Source organism: Triturus cristatus, chromosome 1_2 (assembly GCF_964204655.1).
Source record: "Triturus cristatus chromosome 1_2, aTriCri1.1, whole genome shotgun sequence".
NCBI classification, from domain to species: domain Eukaryota; kingdom Metazoa; phylum Chordata; class Amphibia; order Caudata; family Salamandridae; genus Triturus; species Triturus cristatus.
The window spans coordinates 574,984,774-575,010,577 of record NC_140580.1 but is presented as its reverse complement, the minus strand read 5'-3'; the positions used below and the strand labels follow the sequence as shown (position 1 = coordinate 575,010,577).

General features: G+C 46.3%; 1 long non-coding RNA gene across 1 annotated transcript in view; it reads right to left on the bottom strand.

The window, feature by feature from the left end:
• Positions 1–25,804, bottom strand: part of LOC146867654 (uncharacterized) — an 84,929-nt gene that overhangs the window by 58,066 nt on the left and 1,059 nt on the right. The window lies entirely within an intron of this gene.

Below are 25,804 nucleotides of genomic sequence, written 5' to 3'. Positions count from 1 at the left end.
GTGACCTTTGGAATGATGATTGCCGAAAGAAATATTGCTAGGTCGTGGGGGGTGCAAGAAAATCCCTCACTGAGACTAAGGGAAAGAGATATGGAGCAGTTTATGTTCACTGAGAAGACAGTGTATGAATCTAGAGACTGCCCCAACAAATGGACACAAATATGGAATAAATGGAACTGCTATAGAGGCGAGATCTGTGAGCCACCGTTGCCAAGGCGAAGGCACGAATCAGACTAGACTGGTCCCAATTTGCCTGACTGTGTAAAGTTTATAATTTGATGATTGTTCTGGATTTGGGGAGACCTCAATCCATGGATGTCGCATTGGCATTGATGATGGACCATATCTTATACTTGTACTACCTTGTCTTTAATAAAAAGAATAAAAAAATATATATATACTCCCTGCCAGTTTCGATGATATGTGACTCCTACACCTTGTAGTCCTCGTTGTCTATGAAACATTTCCTACGCATTGATTCACACTTGTGTGATTAAGTGTCTCTGTAATGTGTGTGTGAGGCAAAGAGCTCTTACACCTTACACTGGTATGAGAGGCACTATAAAACAAATGAAATACATGTGAGAGAGGGCCTATGGAGAGATGATGGGCACCGATGTAGGGTGATAATGAGGGAATAATGGAGAAGGAGGTCATTGGGGGGCGCCAACAAACTTTGTCGCACTTGTCGCCACCAGCGCTAAAGCTGGCCCTGAGCTCTGTAAGAGGTGTGGTGCAATGGCCAGGGCGGCTGATTCCGAAACACAGGGGCTCATGGTTCGATTCCCTGCACCGGTGGCAGGTCAGCCGAGCACCATGTGACTCTGGGCAATAGCTTGCTTAGTCTTCCCGACAGCCCCCAGCGCCGGGACACCTCGTCTGAGGTAGCTGCGCGCTTTACAAATGCTGGTATTGTTATTATTAGCTTTGGTCATTAGGCCTTATTGCCTTCATTGTTGGTGCACTTCTACAAACACAGAAATATCCAATGTGGTTTTTTGCTTTGATTGTTACCATGAGGGGATTTTATGGTTTCACATTGGTAGCACTGCTATCTACTATACTCTAGTATGAGCTTTAATTTTCATCCCTGCCCGCTAGTGAACCAACAAGTCCACCAGGGGGTAGTATTACCCAATAAAACAGATAACATAACTAAACATCGTCTTAAAGCCAGCCAACATTGTCTTACTAACTGTGTGATGCGATGGAACCGTGCAGACCCTATCTGCACAATATGGACGTTTTTTTCAAGTGTTGCACATATAAATAAAAAAGTATACAAACAAAAACAAAGTTTATGCACTCAACTGTGGAAAGGAAGTGCTGCAAGCTCATTCTACTAAGTAAAGCATTCAGATTCAGGGCAGCTGTGTCTTAAATAAATTATTTCTCAGACATAAAACCCGAGAAGAAAATAAATGAAAAGGGGACATCCACAGTCATAGTTGGAAATGCTAGGCAACCTCTTTCAAACACTGTTAGGGGCTGACCTATTAAAAGGTAGAATAGACACTGAATCGGTTCTAAAGGAGTGCAAGGCTGTGCCACTGCCAGGGTTGCTACCAGCATAGCTGACCCAGCCTTCCATCGTTTTGAGGTTGGTAAATTGGGTGTCATGATTGGTTAATAGCTACATCTGTCTTTTAGAGTTGGTAGAAATAAGATAAATCACTAAATTTAAACAACGCATCATATGGACTGGCTCCCTTCAATTTGTGTGACTGCACAAACCTTGTGCACATTTTTCATATCTGCTTACAAAGATTTCCTTTCTCTTCAGTCACAAGGAAATGATACAGCATGGTGGCAAATTTTGCAGCACCGTGCTGCGTCATTTAAAAAACGCAGGGATGCTCTGTATTCACAAGAATATGGCACACCCCTCTGTTTTCCCTTGCGCTGGCACAAAAAATAGCTGCCTAGTGCCAACACAGAGACCTGCATTGCAGGGATTATTTCCTGTTACCCAGGCACCCTTACACCACAGTGCAAGGGTGCCTGCGTAGCAGGAATCATCCCTGCAACGAAGGCATCCTTGAACTATGGCACAAGGGTGTCTGTGTTACAGGGAATGATTGTTTATGTGCAGGAAGGGACACCTTGCTGCACATAAACAATCTGTGCAGCACACATAGAAAGTGAGGGGAAATAAAGTATTTCTCCTCTTTGTGCTAATCTAACGCCTCGTTTTGCATGCCGTTAGTATTTGGTGCTGCTTCAGATTTGCACATCCTTGTAAATCTGGGGCAGCATAAAAAAGCACTGGGTTTTGAGGTGGAACACCCACAGCAACACCCATTGCATGCCCCTTTCAAACAGAAAACTACGTAAAAGGGTACCCTATTTACAAAGCAGCGTTAAGCCACGGAAAGTGACTTAACAGCGCTTTGTAAATATGGTGCAAGGCACTGCGCCACCGGAACGTCGAAAAAAGTGGCGTTTCAGTGGCACAATCCCCTTGTAAATATACCCCAAAGCTTACTTAAAGTGTGCTCATTATTCTATTTTTTGTATGTTATCTTTAAAAACGGCTATTTATTTTACTTGTACCTCAGATACCCAGTTAGACTGTGAATTTTTTCCTGTTTCTCTTTGAAGGTTGCTATTATAAAGTGTTTAAGTGACATTGTAGCTATCTGAAATTTCATTGCTTATTTGTATCTTGTGGCCTTTATGAAAAGTGATGGTAAAATCATGGCATAGTTGAAAAACATGTTTAAAAAATAAAATAAAAATACCAGTAAAACGGGCAAAAAAATTTAAATATAACATTTACACTTATTTGGCTTCTTTTTATGGCGTATGCTTGTGATACAACTTAACCATTGCACAAGTATACCAAGACCAGACCTGTTGGCTTTGCCAGTGCTTATTTTTGTAATGTATCATATTACACTGCTGAAACTGCTTTGTTCTACTTCAGACAAGGAGTCATTAAAAGTGTCACACATAAGGCATAGACATTTCACACATAAACACACTGAAAACATCGACATGTCACATACGGAAGCTGAAAACTTGGAGGCCATTGGTCATGCCAGATTAATGCAGCAAAGGTAAAGTTCTCTCAGCATCTCTCAGGTTCTGGGTTTGGGATGCAAAAGTTCGGTTAAATCGAGGGTAACAATCTCTTTCACTTGCTCTGAGCTGCGGCGGTCAGCACGGATCAGAGGTAAGGGCATGAGGGGCGAGGACGCAGGGGAAGCAGGCAGCAAAAAATAAAATAAAAAACGTATCTTCTCGCTGCTTCCTCTCCTCATCTCTCTTCTGTAGTACTCCCTCGCTGGCATGAACAACAGGAAGCACACCCAGGCTCCCAATCAGCCAATCATAACGCTGCTTTAGCAGCGTTGTAATTTGTCTGAGTGCCGTGTTTCGGCACTCAGCCTTTGACTGGGAGCCTGGGCATGTTCTTCATGCAGGCTGTAATGCAGCCTGCATGGACAAATTGCGAAGTGTGCAAGTCTGTTTTGGGCGGCCCGAGAGGGATGGCCAAGCAGTCATTGTGCACTTAGGAGAGGGCTACCATTCCTCCCCTGCACCCACCCCCTCATGCAAAGCAAAGGAAGTAGTATGTCACTGCTAAAAAGCAGTGGGGGGACGCTCCTCCGCCTTAGCAGAGTAGCCGCCACTGGTTCTGAGAATCAATTACATATAAATTAAAACCACCTTAACTGTGCTAAAATACAACTCTTCTGTTGATTATTAATTTCTCTTGTAATCTAGTAGTAAAATAGCTGTAGTTGGGATTTTTTTTTAAGGTATTGTGATTTTCAAATTTTTCCACTAGCAGAAAACACTGCAACTTTCAGAGTTCGTGTACCCTCTCTAAAATTCTGTCTAAAATGAAAAAAGACAACTCCCACTCATGTAGTCGATCTACTGGTTACAGTGTTCTTGCTATAAATGCTATTTTTGTGCCATTCACAAAAGTGGAATTGATATTTTATGTGGATTGGAACTGCTGACAGGAGTCGTTTTTCTGCAAGACCCACCGTCTCTACTTCAAGGTGGTTACAACACTAACTCAACACGTTTAATGCTTTGAACAAAGAGTGTTGAGATGCAACGTCCTGCAGAAGAAAAGAAACATCTGAGGGAAGCCTGGGGGCTCCAACAGAAAGTTTAAAAAAGAGTCGATCAGCATGGCTGACTGGCTGAGCCTGCTCGAACCGTTTTCAGCCTTTTTCTTACCACGCCTGGATTCACCCTGAAGGTCTTTAGGGGGTGTGAGTCAGACCCAGAGATGTATGTTTTGTTTTATATTGATCGTGGGAACGTACGTTCATGCACGTGGTAAATGAAGACAACAGAGCCCTGAGCTAGGTTTGCCCTTCTACTCCAAAAACACAGAAAGCAAGAGTGAAACTTGAGCCTAGACTCCTCCCTTCTGACGTGATAAAGAGTCTGCTGACGCAGGCTTTACAACCTAGCCCTTTTTAGGTCTCGCCTAGCGTGGCAGTGCATGCGCTGCTCGCTCGACGAGATTTATTGTTAAGGAGGACTTTCAGAAGAGGGCTTGAAGCCCCGCCCTCATTTCCATTGGCTGGCGTCACCGTTTATGCTAAACGGTGGCCTGCCATTGGAAATTAGGGTTTTGGGTTCACGTCCTTTCGCCTCCGATCCGGACTCGTGGCCTGCTTTTCTGCTGTCGCACAGCTCGTTCTTCTCTTTATGGGGCCATGTGTTTCTAATTAGAAACACATGGCCCCATAAAGACAAGAGATCCCCATGCTCCGGCTGAAGCGCGGTCCTCTTTAACTTTCGGGACCGCGCTTGTTTTTCTATTTACCTCGCTGGCTTGCTCCCTCTCTTTCCCCCCTCTCTACATTCACCTTGTATGGTATCATGGCGTAATTCTCTATTGACTCAGGACAACGAGAATCCAGCATCACACACCCGGCCCTGTTCTGCGGAAGACATGGATTATTTATGGCGGCCATTGTGCGCAGATTTTACATAGACTAGCTGTGGGTTTCACCAGAACTCGCCCGCCCGCGTCACCCCATTCGACTTCCTTGTGGTGTGCTCGATCCCGGCCCTGCCTGCTTCCTTGACGGTACTAGCGAAGGAATAGGTAGGGCACATTTGTCCTTTGTCACCTTTCTTACGGTTACGGTCGAGTTCTATTCATGTTTTATTCACGCATCCCACCCGTGACGATCAGCTCTCGAAGTGGTAGCCCTTGCATTAGAATAAGAGGCCGATTGAAGCTTTTTGCATGCCAAGTAACCTGACGCCTTTGCTGCTTCTAAACTTGAGCAAAAACAAAAAAGCATAACTGGGCGCCTTGAAACATAAAACCTGAGCTTCGGAGCACTGGAGTGCTGCTCTCATCGCACGCCGTTAATTGCATTCCTCCACATACGAAATAGCTGAAATCTTTCTAGACGTTGTCCCCGGATCCACAAAGAATTTCGCGAATATATTTATTTGAACATGGAAGTTAAGCTCACATTCGCCGTAGGGTTGCCATCTTTCCATTTGTACAGCTCTTCGTACCCTTCACGTGAAGGGCTGCCTTTTTAGCAGGTAGTAATACAGTACGTAGTTTTTGTTTCTATACCAGGACTGAGCAGCAAGTAAGGGTGACATCATAGCAGAAATGCATAAGCTGGCGTAAATGTCATAAGAAGGCCAAAGGTGATCTGTGTTAATACAAACTGTGAGTGCAGTAATTGTGCGACGCAGTGGAATGGCAGCGTTTTATAGGTAGTTTTTAGGTCTGGCGTAAGTCAAAAACCTTTGATTGCACTGATATTTTAATGTGCTTACTTATATGCGTTTCAGCATGCGCTCTACAATTGGTTCGTTATTGTCTCAAACCTCCTACCCTGTACATTATACAGTATAAAGCATGGGGCTTCAGTCTGCCCACTTATGTCACTGGCTAACTTCATTGTGAGCAACTTCATTTCACCTTTTCGTTTGTTTTTTAAATAAGCAACCGGCCTGTGTAACTAATACTTACACGGTGCCGGAAGTTTTGGGAGCTGCGTTGCGCTATCAAGCTTAAGTTCGGCGAGTCGCAATTTGAACTTCTGGTTACTCTTTTAGAATTGGTGGTTTAGGCTAGAAATTCGGAATAGGTTGATCGCAATGAATGTTTGGTATGCCTTTTTTCTTTATGTAGAATGGAGGCGTATTAAGGACCCCATTGCGAACGGTCTGCGTTCTCAAGCTCGAGTTCGGTGAGTTGCAATTTAGAGTTTTGTTCTGACCCCTGACACATACGATTGACGAAATTTGGAACGCGGGAAGTATCGACTGCATTATATATTTGGAACACCAATCCTTTCTTTGTACAGAATGGAGGCGTATTAACGACTCCTTGGTGAGCTGACAACATTTATATACTGTGTCCGGGACAATTTGAATGAAATATATTAATTTTGAATCTACCACATTAACTTGACCGAACAAGATAATAACGGTAAATAACACAGCTTTTTCCAAACTTTTGTACCCGATTTGGGGGTCTACGTGTACAATTCGGCTGCCCCTTAAGGAATATGTCCGATACAGGTCGCAGCATATTTGACACATGGGGATTCCATATTTATTTGGCAATAATGTGTGTGGCTTTATGTTGTGCTCTAGAAAAGGACACATTTGATGAATCCGGTACATTTCGAGCTTGTCTACTAATTTAGAGCATATCACTACGCTGTGGAAGAGATTGACTGGCGTGCTAACTTCGATCAAGCAAAGGGGTAATATATATAATTATGACACATTTCATCTTATTGTATTCTCATTGTGGGAAATTTAACTATTTTTAGTAGTACCAAGGGCCTATATAGTGAGTGCAACTGTGCGCGCAATGCGATCTTCACATGATCTTTGGCTATATATTAATGGCATATCATGAAACAAAATGATTGGATAAGTGTTCTTAATATTTGGACGCTGTGAAATAGAGGCACAGAGGCCGGCCATCCAGCTGACTAGCGACTGCCTCTACTTTTGTAATGCAATAGGTCTCGCATTTATGCGAGTTTGAGCTATTGACATTGCAAATAACAATGCCTTTTATTTTGGTTTTCGTTATTAAAACATAATTACGAAAACAAAACTAAAAGCCATTGTTGTTTACAATGCCAATAGCTCAAAATCGCGTAAATGCGAGACCTATTGCATTGCAAATGCTTGTTTGTTGACAGTCGTGCAGGCTTTGGCACCACTGTTCCTCTCAGCTGGGCAGATTGGGCAGCTGTTGGGTACAGTGCAGAATGTCTCCACTTGTGGTTGGCATAGGGCCCACCCAGAGGGGACTCTAATACCTTGCAGTGACAAGGTTCTGGGCGAGTATTGAATTAGTTGTCTTGTCGCACTCTCTAAGTGCTTTCCATCGATAACAACAATATTACAGGGTAAAGCCTGGCACAGTGAATTCAAGATGTAAGGCTGTAACTTAAGCTAAAACCTGAGCACATGTGTTATCTGGTGGTTTGCCATCTATCTCTCTCTTCTTTGGTCCTCTGTCTCCTCTGTGTTTTTCCTTTTTTCCAGTCCTTTTAGATGGATAGCCAGACAATAACCCATAGCCCAATATCAATGAAATGATCTCTCTGTTGGATTGGACCACTGTGGTTTCCAAACTCGATCTTAAAAATGCGTATAACCAACTGGCATTGCAGCAAGATTCCCAACCTGTAACCACATGTGCCACCCCTTTTGGTTTATTTTGCTTCCAGGGGATTCCATTTGGTCTCAGTCTTTCAGAGAGCGATGTTTCATTTGTTTAAGGATACGGACACATGCGTCACGAGTTTCTAGGATGACATTGCTGTGGACACCAAAGAGCATGATTACATGTTGATTTTCTGCACAAGGTATGATCTCGCTTGTGTAAAAAAGGTCTAATGCGACAGGAAAACAAGAATTCCTTTCTTTCAAGCTAAAGTTGACTATTTAGGACGAACCATCTCCTCAGAATGCTTTGTTTCCAAAAAGGCCTTAGTGAATGCTATTAAAAAGGCTCATGAACCCGACTCTAAAGACATGTCTATTTCCTTTTCCAGATTGGGAATACTGAAGTAAATGTGCAGATGACTTTGCTGGCAAGATGGACATTTTTTAGGAAGCTGTTGAGGAGAGGCATGGATGGAATGTTGGGAGTGTGAAGATTCCAAAGGTGGCGGTTGGGACTGATGCGGTGACCTTTCACCTCAGAAGGCCTTGTGGTGGAGAGAGAGGTTGTTTGTCAGTACCTTACAAATAATTAGTTCTGAGTGGGGTCTTCGTTACAACATCATGAAGTGTCACCTGTGTGAATGCTCACATAACAGGAAATGTGGAATCATCATTAACATGATGGAGTCAGAGTTCGTGTAAAGATGTAGTGCATAAAATGTGTTATCTATCTTTTACTAATATGGAAAATGCTGAAATCCGGGGACTTATGCATTTCACGGAGGCAGCTGCAGTGCACACCTGGGTCTATAAAGTACAGGTAGGTATTTACTCCGACATACACATTGCATTTTTCACAACACAGTGCAGGTGGAAAGGGAGGCAAGAGAAAGCAAGCCTTTGTTCCTCACTGGCAAAGGTCAACAACATAAGGGCGATTCTCTGAAGCCCATCCTCATGATATCTTGAGCCCTTGAATATTAAGTCGCAGCCCATGAAAAGAGGTGGCAGTGGTGCGCTTGGCTGGACATCAGCACACGCACCTCCACAGTGGGACAGCAAAGAACACAAGGATCAGGATTGTTCCCCACACACTTGCACAATTAATTCACAGCGCCCCTGAGCTGCTTTTCGGGACCCTGTTCAAGCAACACGAAAGCGGAGCAGCACCTCTCGAAGAAATAGTCTTACTTTAAGTGTTGTTGTAAACGTCATCAATGTGGCACATCATAACACTGGGAAGTAAATGGTTTTCCTAAATCCACATGCAAAGTGGCATTCCAGTGGAATGCTTCTGTGTCAAATAAATGCCAGCACAATCATTCTTATTCATAATATGCATAATTTGTGATTTGATTACTAGAGCCCTTTGTATGAGTGAGTGTAGAGACAGTGCTAAAAACATAGGGGCATATCAACAAGGGCTTTATCTCTACTTTTTTGGCTTTAAAAGCCAAAAAAGCAGAGATAAAACTAGCGCCCTATCAACAACAGGGTGCTAACACGCAAATTTGCATGTTAGCACCCTTTTTCTCTACGCTTCCCCTTGCATCTCTAATGAGATGCAAAGGGGGCGTTCCAGAGTAAAATAATATTTCTCCTATTATCAAGAATGTCGCTAACCCTGTTAGAGACAAAAAAAGCAGCGCTAACCGCGGTTAACGCTGCTTTTTAACGTCTGCTAATTTTCAGACTTAGCCATGATATCCTATGGAAGGAGGATATCATGGCTAAGTTTGCCTGTCCCTATCAACAAGGTAACGTGTGATTATCGCTGGGTTTCCAGCGATAATCTCACGTTAGCCTGTTAGCGTGTAGATTTTTATCGCTATTGAGATAAGCGTTGCTAATAGCACGCTATCTCAGCGATAAAAATTCACGCTAGCCGGCGATAATTATCCTCACGCTAAGAGCGCTGAGCGATAATTATCGCCGGTTGTTGTTGATATGCCCCATGGTGCCATAGGTAAAAGTTAATTTTGCTGCACCCTCTTTAGTAAAAAAAGGCATATAACATGACCAAGCAATGCAACGGCACTCGCCTGAGGTGAGTATATTTGTGATCTTTGATTCCCTCAGCACATCCCCTGTAATTTGTATATTTAACACTAAGAGGGAAGGGTATGCTCAGACGTTGTTCAAGTGCTCACCATGCCACTGGAGTCAATCTAGCCTGACTGATGAGGGGTGATACCCTGAAACCGGTCCCAAGATGCATGTTCCCGTTCCAGGGAGGACCTGGCTTGGCAGTTCAGGCTGGACTGTTCCCATGTTTTTCCTAGATCTTCAGGACACTTGTTTTCAATCCTCTCCACCCACAGGCATTACTTGAAGTTCACAGTGGGATCCCATCAATTTCAGTTTGTGGTCCTACTGTTCACCGAGCAGCCCAATGGGTTTTTATGCATGTGTTGTTGGTCATGGCAGCTTCATTCTTTGTGTTGCAAATCTATGTATTGTAATACTTGGATGAATGGCTGGTGGAGTTGGAATCCTCAATGCTGATCTAGGAGCATATCCAGCAGACAGTGACACTTCTCCACAATTTGGGCTTTTCCATCAATGTCCAGATGTTCCGCCGCACTCCAACACAGATGCTGACTTTTATAGGGGTAGAGTCAGAAACAACTCTTATAAAGCTTATATAAGCCCATTTCTCCTCCTCAGAGATTTCAGATTTTTGGGTGATGATTCAGATGTGTTTGACTCAAAGCCAGTCCAGCAAGTCTTGTACCTGCTAGGCCTCAGGGTCTCATGCATCCTGTTGTTGCCTCACACAAGATGGCAGATAACAACCCTCCAATGGTGTCTTAGTAGGCAGTGGTTGCAACACTAAGGGAGCCTCTCAGCTCAGGTACAGTTCTTCCACTTATTGCATCAGGATCTCCACTGGTTGATGGATATCTCCAACATCCCGAGGTGTCAACATTTCATCCCCCTGTAAGCTCGAACTGCTGTGGTCAAAGATGCCGCCTCACAGGCCTGAGGTGCTCCTCTGGGCAACATGACACTATTGCCTTTGGTTTGTGTCGGAGCACCAACTGCACTTAAATGGGCTTGATCTGTGAACTGCCCGTCATTGTTCTGAAGGACTTCCTCCCTTCCAATGCAGGAAGCAACATTTAAATTCTGTTGGAAAACACTACAGCTGTCCATTATAACAGCAGAGATATAAATGTGGGGTTTGTGGACACTATGTTAGGAAGTGATGCACCTGTGAAAGTGGGTGCAGTGATGGGGAGTCTTCCTAGTAGTGGTACATGTAATAGGCTCCCACTACATGAGGATGGATGCCCTGCTGCCTTTTAGTAGAGCACCACAAGTACCAGCTACAGAAAACCCTGTTGTTTCTAGGGCAGTGATAATAATAATAATAAAGTAATTTATAGAGCCACATAGCTTCAGACGCTCCCAATTACAGAACCAGACAACATGCTAAAAAGACAGTCCTAATCAGATCAATCTGAATAACCAGGTTTTTAGATTTTAGCGAAATTATAGTTCAGTTTTTCCTGTCTGAGTGAGAGGGGAAGGGAATTCCACATCTTGGGTGCTAGAAAGCTAAAGGAGCATCCTCCAGCGCGTGCTCTTTTACAGTAGGAATACAAGCCGGTAGAGCCCCTGCCGATCTTAAATCCCTTCGAGGAAAGTAGGGCTTGACAAAAGAATGCAGATATTGAAGGCTCTTATTGTTAAGGGCCCTATAGCAGTAGCACATGGCTTTAAAGAAGAGCCTTTTCTTCATAGGTAGCCAGTGTAGTTTAGCCAGCGTAAGGCCTGTGGGAGACCAACTTGAAAGATTTAGCAGCAAGCGGGCTGCTGTGTTCTGCACATGATGGAGTCTCATCAATCAAGAATGTGAGACTACCAGATACAGGACATTACAGTAGTCTAGCCTGGCCGTGACCAGGACCTGGGCTACTGTCTTTCTAGCAGCTTCTGGGAGAAATCCAAGGATATTTTTTTAGAGTTTTTAGGATCCTGAAGCACTTTCCTGCTAGAATCGTAATCTGGCTGTCAAACAAGAGTTTTGCATCGAACTAGATCCAAGGTTCTTAACTTTGGCTTTGGGACAGGTAAGGGTCCAAGCGAATCTGGCCACCAAACAGAGGACCAAATCGAAACCTGCTTATGTCGGATTAGGATCTCAGTTTTTCCGGTATTCAGTTTAAGGCAACTGAGTTCCATCCAATCAGCCACCTGCGACAAACAGGTCCTTAGCAGAATCGCTGTATTGACTTTGTCCTGTGACAAGGTGATAATCAGTTGCGTATCATCTGCGTCTGATACGATATTTAAACCGTGATGCTCGATGATATCAGCAGCCGCGGCCCGTGGAGGGAGTTCCGTGGGGCGGAAAGGCGGGGCGGGGTGGGGGGTCCTAAACACCGGAACATGGATAATTGGAGGTAAGTAAACAATTAAATAAATAAAACGAATTTCGTTGCACGACCTGCATCGCAAAATGCGATGCAGTGCGCGCTACAAAATTCGGTTTATTTATCTAATTGTTTACTTACCTCCAATTATCCATATTCCGGTTTTTAGTGATCCCCCACCCTGCCCCTCCTTTCCGCCCCACGGAACTCCCTCCACAGGCCGCGGCTGCTGATATCAGCCAGGGGGAGCATGTAATGATTGAATAGAGTAGGGCTTAAGGAGGAGCCATGAGGCACCACTTGCTGCTGCAGAAAAACTGAGTTGGAAAAGGTTTTTGTGCCACTTGAAAGGTTCAGTTCTGCAAAAAAGAAGGTAGCAACTGCAGGGCCTTGTAACCGATACCGCAACTCCACAGCCATTCAAGTAGAAGGGTGTGGGATACGGTATCAAAGCCAAGCTGAGATTCACCATTAGCAAAGCTGCAGTGTCACCCCTATCGACAATTTGGCGCAGAGACGCAAAGGCAAGCAGTAATGCAGATTCTAAACGGTAAAGGGGGCAGAAACTCGACTGAGTCCTATGAAGAAGTTATTTTGTCTCAATAAAAGTCAGAGCTGTTGATTTACATATTTCTCTGTCACCTTAGAAATGAAAGGGAGCAGTGAAATGGGCCTAAAGGTTTCTGGCTTAGTGGGGTCTTGTAATGTTTTTTTTAGTAGCGAACTATAGTGGTGTGTTTCCAGCACTGAGGAACCTGGCCCATCTTGAGCGACCTGTTGAGTAGGTCACAAAGCAAAAGTAATATTTCTGCCATTCCTTGTTCCAAAACAGCAGAAGATGCAGGGTCTGCAGGAGAGCCTGATTTGACAGCTGTCAATAACGGGGGCAATACTCAGATGTGATAGGTTTAAAAATGAAAAGCCCCAAAATATCAACTGTGAGTTCAAACCACACATTGAGACAAGGAGCATACCTGGCTGTCTCAGGAAAGGTGGAAAAAATGGAGGCGACTTTGTCAAAAAAGAACTGACCATGACGTCACAGCTTTTCTCTGATGGCGGCGTAGATGCTGAAACTCAGTCAAGGGAAGATAGTGACTTCACAATCGAGATGATTTCACGAGTGGAGTTCTGAGCCTCCTCGATTTTTCTAGCATAGAAATCGTGACGGATACCCCTGATATGTCTGTGATATTCTTTGATGGGTTGAAGTTTCTACGCCAGACGCATACTAACCATTTGCTATTTTTTTTTCACAACAAGTAACTCCTCGTTGAACCATTCCGCCGAAGGTTTGGTTCTTCGAATAGTGTGATCTGTCAGAGATGCGATTTGATCAAGTGCACCCATTTTCCACCCTTCCAATTGGAATTTGGCTGTTTCTACACAGTCATCCAGGATAGGGCGATTCACGTTCAGGGCTTTAGTAAAAGCAGCAGAGGTCCCCTTAGCCCATTTCCTTGTGCTGACCGACAGACCAGAAATGGATACAGGCAAGGGTTTGGCAATAGAAATCTGGAAAGGTATGGCCAGATGATCAGACCACAGGAGAGAGAAAGAGGAGTCCATCTCTAAGCTGGTTAGATATGGGAAATAGGGTCCAGCGTGTGTCCCAGCCTATGAGTAGGGTCACAAACTTGTTGAACCAGCTGAAGGGCCTTTAAGTCCACAGTCAGTGCAACTGAGAAGCATCCTCAAAATGGAGATTAAGATCTCCAATGACAGTGAAATTTGAATAGCGTAAAACAAAAGATGGCAGTGTATCTGCTGAAGAGGCTATAAAATTTCAAGCCGGGTCCAGTGGGCGATATATCAAAAACCCATCTAAAGTGAAGTTACTGGAGAAAAATGAGGGCGAAAAAGGCTGCCTCACATCCTGCAATGGTTACCTCCGTGAATGTATACAGGACTGACTGTTTAAAAATAATATCGGTCTCGCCTCTTTGCGATTGACTGTCTAACCTAACAATTATGTATCCTTGAGGGATGGCTATAAATATCTGACGCCGAGCTTTCGGTCAACCATGTCTCTCATAAAAAAAAGCTACATCTGTCAGATTATCAGTCAAGAAGTAAAACATCTCTAACTTGAGGTTGACTAACAAATTACAGCTAAGAGAATAAAAACGAGCCACATGAGAGGGTTTCAAAGTATCATTCACGTTAGTGTTGGGCACCAATGAAACCAGGAGTGCAAACCCACACTTAGCACAAGGGGATTAACTTGGGTTTAATACAATATATGAAGACAGTGGTTGAGTATGGTAGGGGCCATTTTCAGTAACTCCAAGGAGGCATACCGTATTGGAGCTGACCCCAAATGAACAGGAGACCTGAGTCCTGGTGCCATCCAGCCGCGGACAGGTGCAGGTGGGCTTGCCTTAGTCACGCATTTGGCCCACCAGTGGTGCGTCTGTTGTGCACAGCAGCACAGCTATCATGCCCTAGTAGCCCACCTCTGTGGCTATGGCGTGACAAGCACAGAGAACTGGGAGGCCAAAGAAACTTAAACTGGAGCCCAGCAGCTCCGCTCCCGCATGGAATGCTTCCCCGCCAGGTGTAAGTACTGGCAAAGAGAAATATAACAGAAAGCAAAAAAATCTTCTCCAGATAGGGCTTTTACTTGTGTATCTTTTTGTCAAGGCTCAGAAAAGGAGGCATCCTCAGTTGTGTTCCCAACACTCTATTCTGAACAGTTCCTTGGGGGATGTCTTCAAGTTGAACTGCTCTCAGGGCCTACTGTACCCATATCTGCTGATTCTGCTTTTGTCAAGAGTATTTCAGAAGATTTTGGACAATTGAGCACAACTGATCATGTTTGTCCAAGATTGAGCAATGAGGTTCTGGTATGCCAATCTGTTGGCACACAGCTTCAGCTCCCACTTCCTTTTGTATTGTATTGTATTTAGTTCTTATATAGTGCGAACTGCCACCCTACGGGTATCCTGGTGCTTAGACTTAGATATGACCAACATATGAGCAGACCAGAGTAACAATGGGGAAACAAGGATCAGTCCTTAGGAAACAGCCAGGTTTTCAGACTCTTTCTGAACTCAATCAGAGAATTGGCTTGTCTGATGCTCTGGGGCAACTCGTTCCATAAATGTGCAGCAGCCACACTAAAGGCTCTACCCCCCATCCTAGAGAGCTTGAAGCTGGTGGTTGTCATCAGATTTGCGCTGGAGGAGCGAAACTGCCTCTTGGGATTGTACCAGGTAAACTTCTCCTGTAGTGGGACTGGGCCCAGATCGTGTGCTGCTCTGTATACAATACAAAGCGATTTGAAGCAAACCCTTTCCTTAATAGGCAACCAGTGGAGATCTCTCAAGGCCAGAGTAGTAGAAGACCTACATTGCCTGTTTAGCACCAGCTTTGCTGCCATGGACTGGACTCTCTGCAATCCCTGAAGGATGTATTGTGGAGCTCCAAGATACAAGGAATTGCAGTAGTCCAGCCTACTCAGCACTGTGTTCCTTACAACAAGGGAGCGCAAATCCTTTGGGAGTAGCGGTAGAATCTGCCGCAGCTTGCGCATCAAAGAGAAGCACATGCCAGTGGTTTTGTTGGCCTGTGACTCCATCTGGAGATTGTTATCTATCAAGACCCCCAAATTGCGTACAGAGCTGACTGGAGCCAGGGTTTCCTCCTCAGGAGTTAGCTTAAATTCCAGTGGTAGGTGGTGGGGCATTCTAGCAGCAGAGCAGTATAACACCTCTGTTTACCCCCCATAAATTGTAATTAATTTTTCTTAAGCCATCCAGCAGTCTGACGTATGCACTCCTGGAAAGTATCCATGGATACCGCTTGTTTCCCTTCCAAGGAGAACACCAATTGAGTGTCGTCAGCGTAATTGACCAAGTCAATACCGAAAGATTTAATAATGGGGAACAGGGGCCGTAAATAGATATTAAAAAGAAACGGGCTGGAGACTTGCTGGAGGTGAAAGGTGTCATGGTCACCACCTGTTGTCTTCCTGATAGATAGGACTGTAACCATTGTAAAGCCCGTCCCTTCACCCCTATCTTCTCCAGTCCTCCCACCAGTACTGTATGGCTCACCGTATCGAATGCGGCTGACATATCTAATAGCAATAGAACGGTAGCATTCCCGTTGTCTGCTCGCATTCGTAAGTTGTCCATTACGGTTGCCAGAGCAGTTTCGGTGCCACGACCTGGGCGAAACCCAAATAGGTCCCTATCCAGCAGATGGTTATCCTCAAGGTAGCATGATAAGGTTTTACTGACTGCTTTTTCCAGAATTTTAATCGGATACGGCAAGAGGGCGATAGGTCTAAAATTTGCTGGAATCGTAGGGTCCAATGAGGATTTCTTAAGCAGGGGTGTCACTACTGCCTGCTTCCACACCTCCGGAACCACTCCTTCTTCCAAGGATTGGCCACAGATCTGTCGCAACCAGGGAAAGTTTCTTGACCAAAAGCTTTCCAGATTTTATGTGGGAGTGGGTCAAGTGGGGAGCCCGTGGACACACTGTGAGCCAGATTATCAAAAGAATCCTCCGTAAAGGCTTGGAAGTTTTCCAGGGAGGTATTCGCCCGGGGTTCTTCATCCAACTTCCAAGAAAGATTATCCTGCTCACTAGTATTGTTGGGATGAAGGTCTCCACCAATTTTGGCAATTTTTTCATCAAAGTGAGAGGCAATCTCATCGCAGAGTTTCTGCGATGCTGCCACCTTATTACTCATGCAGGTTGGGTTAGAGAGATCCCAGCACATTGCCAGAGGACTGCCAGGAGGAATTGTCATTGGACTTAATTGCTTTGTAGTGCTGACCTGCTGCCTGTTGGGCTGAGAGAAGGACTGGCACTTTGATATGATGACCCTTGTGCTGGCCTGCCTGGTAGCACCCTGCTCTGTGCCCCAGTGTTCTCATGGGACTGGTGGCTGCCCCTTCCCGCTCCTGTGGAGCCTGGAAGGATTCCAGTGGCAGCCACAAACTGGCTGAGGGATGCGGGATACGGCCACCTAAACCTTTCCCTCCAGCGTGTGTTGGGCGCTGCCTTCTGCTGTCAGAACTAGAGCATTCTGAGAGCTGGATCTGGTTTCAAGAGCACGTTGGAAGTGCTCTTCCTTATACACCAAGGGTAGTGCTGTGTGTATTTCCCTCCTTACAGTCCCCCAGGGAAGGGGCCCCACTGCACAGTGTTTAGGGAGAGTGCCATTCCAGGACCCCAGCTCTCCTCTCAAGAAGCAACAGCCGCTGGCCATTTTGCAATCCCCTAGGGGGATCCCCATCGACGGTGAAGTTGCCTTATGAATAGAAGATCTCTCCCGTGCTGCCTGCCTTCATTCAGGAGAGTTAGTGGGCCACCAGTGATGCGGGGACTGCTCTAATCCAACTCAATGCTTGCGTTGAGAGTCCATCCCACCAGAAGTGCAGACGCAAGAGAAGGCGCACCGGGGGAGTTTAGAGATTGTTTAGGGATGCGCAGGGTCCTGCTTCCTCCCAATGAGAGGCTAACACCATACCCTGACCCTCGCTGGGGAGGCTCGCCAGCATTGTGGTGCTGCCTGGAGTCCTGCGAGGACTAGAGGACTCACCGAGTGATTGCCTTACGTCCTAGGTACCGAGACAGAGGGTACCGTGCTTGGTGTAGCAGCTGCACCATGTGCTAGAGGGCAGCTGCTGTAGGCTGACACACGCGGGGGACCCAGCAAGGTCTCCCTGCAGCAGTAGCCAGTGTGTACTCCCCTGTTTGCACATACCTTAGGGGCACTTGCCTGCTGTGTTGGTGATCGTAAAGGGTGAGTCCTCAACGGAGGACCCCTAGGAACTTGCTCTACACGGACATCCAGAAATTACCCTAATAACTGTTGTAGGTGCGCAGGTGTTCCTGTGCCCTACGTTTGGGATTTAGCTACCGTATAACCCATAAAAGGAGAGCAGATGCGCTATGACCTACGCATTATGGTGATGTATGGTACTGTATGTGTTATGGTCTCATATTCTACTGCATTTTATGCTCTGATATGGATGGATGTCATTTTGTCTTGCACTGACAAACAAGATAACGAGTACGATGTTTGGGACTGGCTAATATGCACAGTAATGTTTTTCATGATGCTTGCGACGTATAAGCTTTTTGTTCTCGTATTGCACACATTGTGAGGCTTGACCATTGCTAGTTTGGCAAAGTAATGATTGGTTTATGTCGTTTTGGTCTTGTGTGATATACAATACAGTCTATTTGTATATAATGCAGTGTGGAGTCTCTTTTGTGGTGTGTTCATTGTGTTACTGGTGTGGGTGTGTTGCGCAAACTCTTTACACATTGCCTCTGGTATAAACCTGACTGCTCTTGCCAAGTTACCAAGGGGTTGAGCATGGGTGGTGGGTTCTGCATGGCTTAGGTACATCCCTAGCCAACCAGAAATCCAATTTTGAACAGTTACACTACATAGAACTGCAAACAAAAACAGCATAGACTGGGCTCCAATTGTGCAGTGCCCTGGTACATTAATTAATACTTACATATGCTTGCTTAAGTTGTTGATATTGTAGATGTTATTGTATCAAAAACGTACCTACAACTTAGGGCCCGATTCTGATGCGGTTAGGAGATCTTCCCGATCAAATCGGTTTGGAAATGGTTTCCGACCAACACGGATCGGGAGAGTTCGACCGACCGAGTCTGATGCATTCGGATGCTTCCAGATACGATTTGGTTGGACTCCCATTGACTTCTATGGGAGCCTATGTTCCTAACCGCATCGTAATCTGGCCCTCGGTCGGGAAGACACGTCCCGATCCGATTTGGAAGGAGCAAATGCCGTTAGGAGGCCTTCCTAACCACATCGTAATCGAGCCCTAGGTGGGAATGCTTTCCTAACCACATCGGAATCTGGCCCTTAATGACAGTATGTCTTGTTGTAGGTTCAATATAGTGGCGGTAATCTTATATCACCTAGCAACCGTTTTAGGCAACTAGGACTGGTGAACGAAATACTGAAGTTGATGGCCACTTTCCAGTCGAAAGCCTGTAAACAATTGATGGGAAAAGTTGATAATGTTGACTACTCAAACAAATAATCTACAAGAGAGCAACTAGACCCAGAAATTCTAATTTGTAAGCAATGTTTATCAGCTTGACAACAATTTACATAGCGCAAGCTGTGTATTTTCAGCTGTTTCAACACCTTACTTCTCCTTCTGTATTGCTCTTGCATCAAAAACATAAAAGCCAAGATATACCACTAAGAATCGTGTTCTATAAAGACATCAGGGAATTTTGGCATTAAAATCTTCTGGAAATAGTGTAATTCTAAATGGATATTCTTCACGGGCTAATTTAAGCCAAGTATCAACAATTTTGCTAAATTATGATCTCCCTTTTCGTATGGTGGAAAAATATGCATTTATCAGCACGATTTCTGAGGTACCATCTTTTCAATATTGTTACTAGTTGAACAGGTACTGTCATTGTACTTGGAAAATTCTTTAAAATGTTTGTTGTGGGGCACAATAAATTATTAACACCTTTCCGCTGGGGTGACCCCTTGACCCACGTTACTTGATACCCATTTTAGCCATCAAGAGATATTCGATCAACGATCCAGGTTTTGGTAGAAAGACAATAGACCATCTTTTCAGACACTTAAGCAACCCAGTGGATGTTACAGAGTATATCCATGAATGTTTCAAGAAACATCTGTTAATTTAGCTATACCACCATTGCTAAGGTGTTGATTGGCCTCACCGATGAGAAGTTGATGCAACCTGTACAAGCATACATACAATAATACACAAATTGGTAGTGAGGGTGGCAAGCAAAGTGCTCACAGGTGGCTGTTCTGGGATACTTATTCTCAAAGTTCTGATCACACTCTACTTTATGTGGACCCACCACCACTGGGCCACCAAAAATAACTACAGTCTAGGAGCATGTGATTCATCCAAATAATGATAGCGTTCCAAGCAGTGCGCTCATATATCGTCCTGTAAGGAGGACGGAGGTGGGTCGGACCGGAAGCGGGATACGGCAGCGACGCCGCAACCAGGACCGGAAGATGGCAGCGGTCTAGCAGCAGTTGAGGGAAACAGGGAGGAGACCCTGACGCAGGCGGAAGAAGGCGGAACAAAGGACGCAGAAGGCGAGGAGTCGGGGAGAGGTACCGACGAGAGGAGGACAGAAAGCGTGACGTACAGCGAAGCAGTGAAGGAAGACGGGACCGAGAAGGAACAGGCGTGGAGACGACAGACGAGAGGAATATACAACGCAACCATACCCGGTGGGCTGCAGGAAGGAGAAGACGCCCCGGGTCCAGCCGCCACGGTCCTGGGGACGGGCTGTGGCTCAAGGCAAGTATCCCTACGGGGATCGTTCTGGTGGGGAAGGTGGGGAGGCACGGGGAGATAGGGCACCGGAGCGGTGATAACTTTAAGGCCCCACGACAAAACCTCCCCCCCCTCTCCACAAAGACAGCTGGTGACGGTAGCACAAGAGCAAACCCCACTTGTGAGCACAATATTGACCCCAACCTGTGTTTTTCTCTTTCTTTTGCTCGCCCTATCGAGTGGATGCCAGCCAGAGTGCAGGACAACGGAAGACCCCAATACACCCTACTACGCCATTCTGGAGCCAGTAGATAGAAGAAGAAGTTGCCTTCAGCCACCTGTTGTGTTGTTTCTTTTTTTTTGGACTGACCATTGTGGAAGCAACTCCTTGCCAAACGTACCCTCAACTCTTTGCTATCCCTAACCCTTACCTAAAAGGAAATAAAGGAGAACAGTACAGGTTATATTCCGGCGTCCTGTGGTCCCTTCCAGCCCTATAACCGCCCCGGCCTACTACATTTGGTGTCAGAAGTGGGATTCAGGTCCCCAGGTGTCGGACTGTGACACAGCCCACGCCGAAAACCATGGAAAATATCATCAGTCAACTGGCCGAGGGGCAAAGGCATCTGCAATTGGCACTCGAGCAGCAGGCCCAAACCGCCCAGAAAGACCGAGAAGCGCTCCAGAATGCCCTGAGAGAACAAGCCACCCTACTCTCTACAAACCAACAAGTACAGGACACGGCCATACTATGGCTCACCGATGCCATAGTAAGCACTCGAGTACACCCAAATGTCCCTGGGTCCGTCCTGCAAAAGTTTCAGGAGGGGGATGACCCTGATTACTTTTTCATCAATTTTGAGAGGGTCGCCTCTACTGCTGCCTGGCCTCAAGAGAGGGGGAGTCAATACATTGCCCCTCTCTTGTCTGGGGAGCTACAGGCAGCCTATCAGGCCGCTAACCCCGCTGGTACAACACCCTATGAGGAAGTGAAGAAGACCATCTTGGAACGACTGGGGTGCGATCAGGAGTACTATAGGGCTAAGTTCAGAAAAGAAAGGTGGACCACCGGGGATAACCCGCGTGCCCTGTACTATTGGATCAAGGATCTGGGAAATCGTTTGCTGACGCCCCAGACGTCCAGTATGGAGGAAGTAACAGAAAAAATGTTCATGGAACAGTTTCTGGACGCTTTACCCGCAACAACCCGCACTTGGGTAAAACACCCCAATCTCACTTACGCAATGGCTGTGGACTTGGCCTGCACTTTCCATAGGTCCCCCGAGTTCAAGGCGGGTGTATCACGAGTACCTTTTTCGGCCCCAAGAACCAACCCTAGACCTGATACGAAAACCCAACCAGTACCCCGTGCACCTCCCCGACCCGTCCCACCTCTACCAGGATCGGGTGGACAGGGCCCTCAGTGTTACCACTGCGCCGAGTGGGGACACATCGCCCGACAGTGTCCCCATCGAACCCCACCAGCGGAACCAATGGAAGTAGGATACACTAGTGGACGCATCTATGTGACTGGCAAGCGTCCCCAACGGTACAGGACGACAGTGTTGTTAAATGGAAAAAAATACCAGGCCCTGTTAGATACAGGGTGTCACGTGACTGTGGTAGATAGAGCCCTAATCTCCCAACCTCAAATACAAGAAACAGAGAGGGTACACGTTACCTGCGTACATGGGGACACTAAATCCTACCCTGTGGCAGAGGTCCTGCTGGATGTATCTAATGACCCCCAACTGCGAAAAGTGGGAGTCATACCCTCACTGCCTGAGGCGGTCATCATAGGCACAGACCACCCTAGGTTTGAACAGTACTTAGACGGAAAAAAAGAGGAGGACTTAGCCTGGTTACTAGAAGCCCCTTTTAATGATAGTGACTTAGCAGATACAGCAGGGAAGGACAGGAAGAGTAGGAAAGAAAGACGGCGAGAGAAACAGCTCTATACACAGGCCCAGACATTACAACTGGCTTTTCCTCTCTCCCTTACAGAATCGGTTGAGACAGCACCAGTTAGCTTTCGAACAGCCCAGAGAGAAGATCCCACGCATGGACGAGCGTGTTAACAGGTGCAGGAGCAGGAGCCAGACAAGGTAGGACCATATTTCTTCATAAGGAGGGGATTGCTATATAGGTCTGTCAAGGGGGGAGATCGCACCACCATTCAGCTGCTTGTACCCCTTCCTTTCCGTGACCACATGTTGCAGCTAGCCCACAACTACACAGGGGGTGGACACTATGGAAAAGAGAACACGCTAAAATATCTTCTGAATAAGTTTTATTGGCCAGGGGTGTATAGAGATGTGGCTAAGCACTGTGCGACCTGTGTAAGATGTCAATATACCAGTCCAGAAGGGGCAAGAAAGGCCCCTTTGTTTCCCCTGCCCATCATAGATGTCCCATTTAAGCGTGTAGGTATGGATCTGGTAGGTCCTCTGCCTCCTTCACCCAGAGGACATAAGTACATCCTGGTCATAGTAGACTACGCGAGTAGGTATCCGGAAGCTTTCCCTTTGCCATCAATGACCACCCCCACCATAGCCAGAGCCATGGTTTCTTTGTTCTCCAGGGTCGGATTTCCATCTGAGATACTCACTGATCAAGGGACCCCTTTCATGTCTCGCTCATGGCACAGGTCTGTGAGATATTAGGTATCCGGCAGATTCGAACATCCGTTTATCATCCCCAAACTGACGGCCTTGTGGAACGCTACAATAAAAACATCAAAAATATGCTCCGCAAGGTCATCTCAGAAACTGGTAGAGACTGGGACCAAAAACTGCCCCTGATTCTCTTCGCTATACGAACCCATGAGCAGAGGTCGACAGGGTTTTCCCCGTTTGAGTTGTTGTTTGGGAGAAAACCCCGTACATTACTGGATATGGCAGCAGAACAGTGGGAAGAAGAAGAGGGACAACCCCTAAATCAGCCGTTTCTAAGATATGGGGCCTGGTACACGAGAACATGGAAAAAGCCCAGAATATCCAAAAGCATTACTATGACCGAAACAGCCGGATGAGAGTATTCGCTCCCGGGGAGAAAGGACTTATCCTGCTCCCATCAATCGAGAATAAGTTACTAATGCAGTGGCAAGGTCCCTATATTATTGAAAAGAAAATAACCCCAGTCACTTACAGTGTCTTACAGCCCCAACGGGTTGGAGGAAAGCAGATATATCATGTTAATCTGCTAAAGAAATGGGAAGAATCCACTGTACCGACTGCTATAGGACAAACAGCATTACTGGTGAATACCGAGAGACCCCTAGAAATCACCGTAGCCAGTACACAGAGAGAACCGACGGAGAAAGTCCCGACAGGGAATATAATGACCCCCGCACAACAAAAACAGTTATCCACCCTCCTGAAACAGTACCCTAACCTCTTTTCCTCTACACCCGGGCTGACCACCTTGGTTCAACATGATATAGTCCCCCTGAACCAAACAGTCATAAAACAGAAACCCTACCGAATCCCAGCTGCTAGAAGGGAGGCCGTGGAGAGAGAAGTAACGGCCATGCTACAGGCCCATATCATAAAACCCTCCTCGAGCAACTGGTGCTCCCCAATAGTGATAGTACCGAAACCAGAAACCAGACGGAAGTCTACGCTTTTGTATCGACTTCCGTCAGGTAAACAGTATCACCAAATTCGACTCATACCCAATGCCCCGTATTGATGAGCTAATCGAACAATTAGGAAACGCCAAATATATGACCACCCTGGACCTTACGAAAGGGTATTGGCAAATACCTTTGACTCCGCAGGCCAAAGAAAAAAACACCTTTTCGACCCCTTCAGGTCTCTACCAATTCCGGGTACTCCCTTTTGGCCTCCATGGGGCCCCGGCGACATTTCAGCGCTTAATGGATCGCTTACTGAAACCCCATGCGGCCTACGCTGCCGCATATTTAGATGACATAGTCGTCTTTAGCCCAACGTGGGAGGAACATATGAGACACTTGGCGGCAGTGTTCACTGCCATACAGAAGGAAGGCCTGAAAATAAACCCTAAGAAGTCTCTTCTTGTCACAGACACTATACAATACCTAGGGTACACGATACAAGAGGGACTGCTTAAGCCTCAGATGAGTAAGATCAAAGCCATTGAAACGCTCCCGGTTCCAAAGACTAAACGAGATGTCCGATCCTTCCTGGGTTTCATTGGGTATTATAGGAGATTTATCCCGAACTTCTCATCCTTAGCCAGTCCCCTAACTAATCTTCTGACTAAAAGTTACCCCTCCAAAATAACCACCTGGACCACAACACAAGAAAACAGCTTTCAAGAACTAAAGAACGCCATATGTACAGTACCCGTATTGCATTTCCCTGACTTCCATAAACAATTCGTACTCCAAACGGATGCCTCTGGTCTGGGGCTGGGTGCCGTGTTACACCAACCTGACTCGAATGGGGACCTCAAGCCCATTCTCTATATCAGTAGGAAATTATTCCCCAGAGAAGTGCACTACTCGACTATAGAGAAGGAATGCCTGGCTATCAAGTGGGCGGTTGAGGCCCTCCAATATTATCTGTTAGGACGTTCCTTCATTATTCTCACTGACCATGCTCCCCTCACCTGGCTTGTAAAACACAAAGACTCTAACCAGCGCATCCTCAGATGGTTTTTAGCACTGCAACCTTTTTCCTTCCAGACTCTGCATCTACCTGGTGCTAAACAGACCTGTGCTGACTACCTGTCCCGGAATCCCTCCACTGAATGGCCCCACTGTCCATTCCTAGGGGGAGAGGTGTGTAATGAGGACGGAGGTGGGTTGGACCGGAAGCGGGATACGGCAGCGACACCGCAACCAGGACCGGAAGATGGCAGCGGTCTAGCGGCAGCTGAGGGAAACAGGGAGGAGACCCTGACGCAGGCGGAAGAAGGTGGAACAAAGGACGCGGAAGGCGAGGAGTCGGGGAGAGGTACCGACGAGAGGAGGACAGAAAGCGTGATGTACAGCGAAGCAGTGAAGGAAGACGGGACTGAGAAGGAACAGGCGTGGAGACGACAGACGAGAGGAATATACAACGCGACCATACCCGGTGGGCTGCAGGAAGGAGAAGACGCCCCGGGTCCAGCCGCCACGGTCCTGGGGACGGGCCGTGGCTCAAGGCAAGTATCCCTACGGGGATCGTTCTGGTGGGGAAGGTGGGGAGGCACGGGGAGATAGGGCACCGGAGCGGTGATAACTTTAAGGCCCCACGACAAAATCTTCCCACCCCCCTCTCCACAAAGACAGCTGGTGACAGTAGCACAAGAGCAAACGCCACTTGTGAGCACAATATTGACCCCAACCTGTGTTTTTCTCTTTCTTTTGCTCGCCCTATCAAGTGGATGCCAGCCAGAGTGCAGGACAACGGAAGACCCCAATACACCCTACTACGCCATTCTGGAGCCAGTAGATAGAAGAAGAAGTTGCCTTCAGCCACCTGTTGTGTTGTTTCTTTTTGTTTGGTTTTTTTTGGACTGACCTTTGTG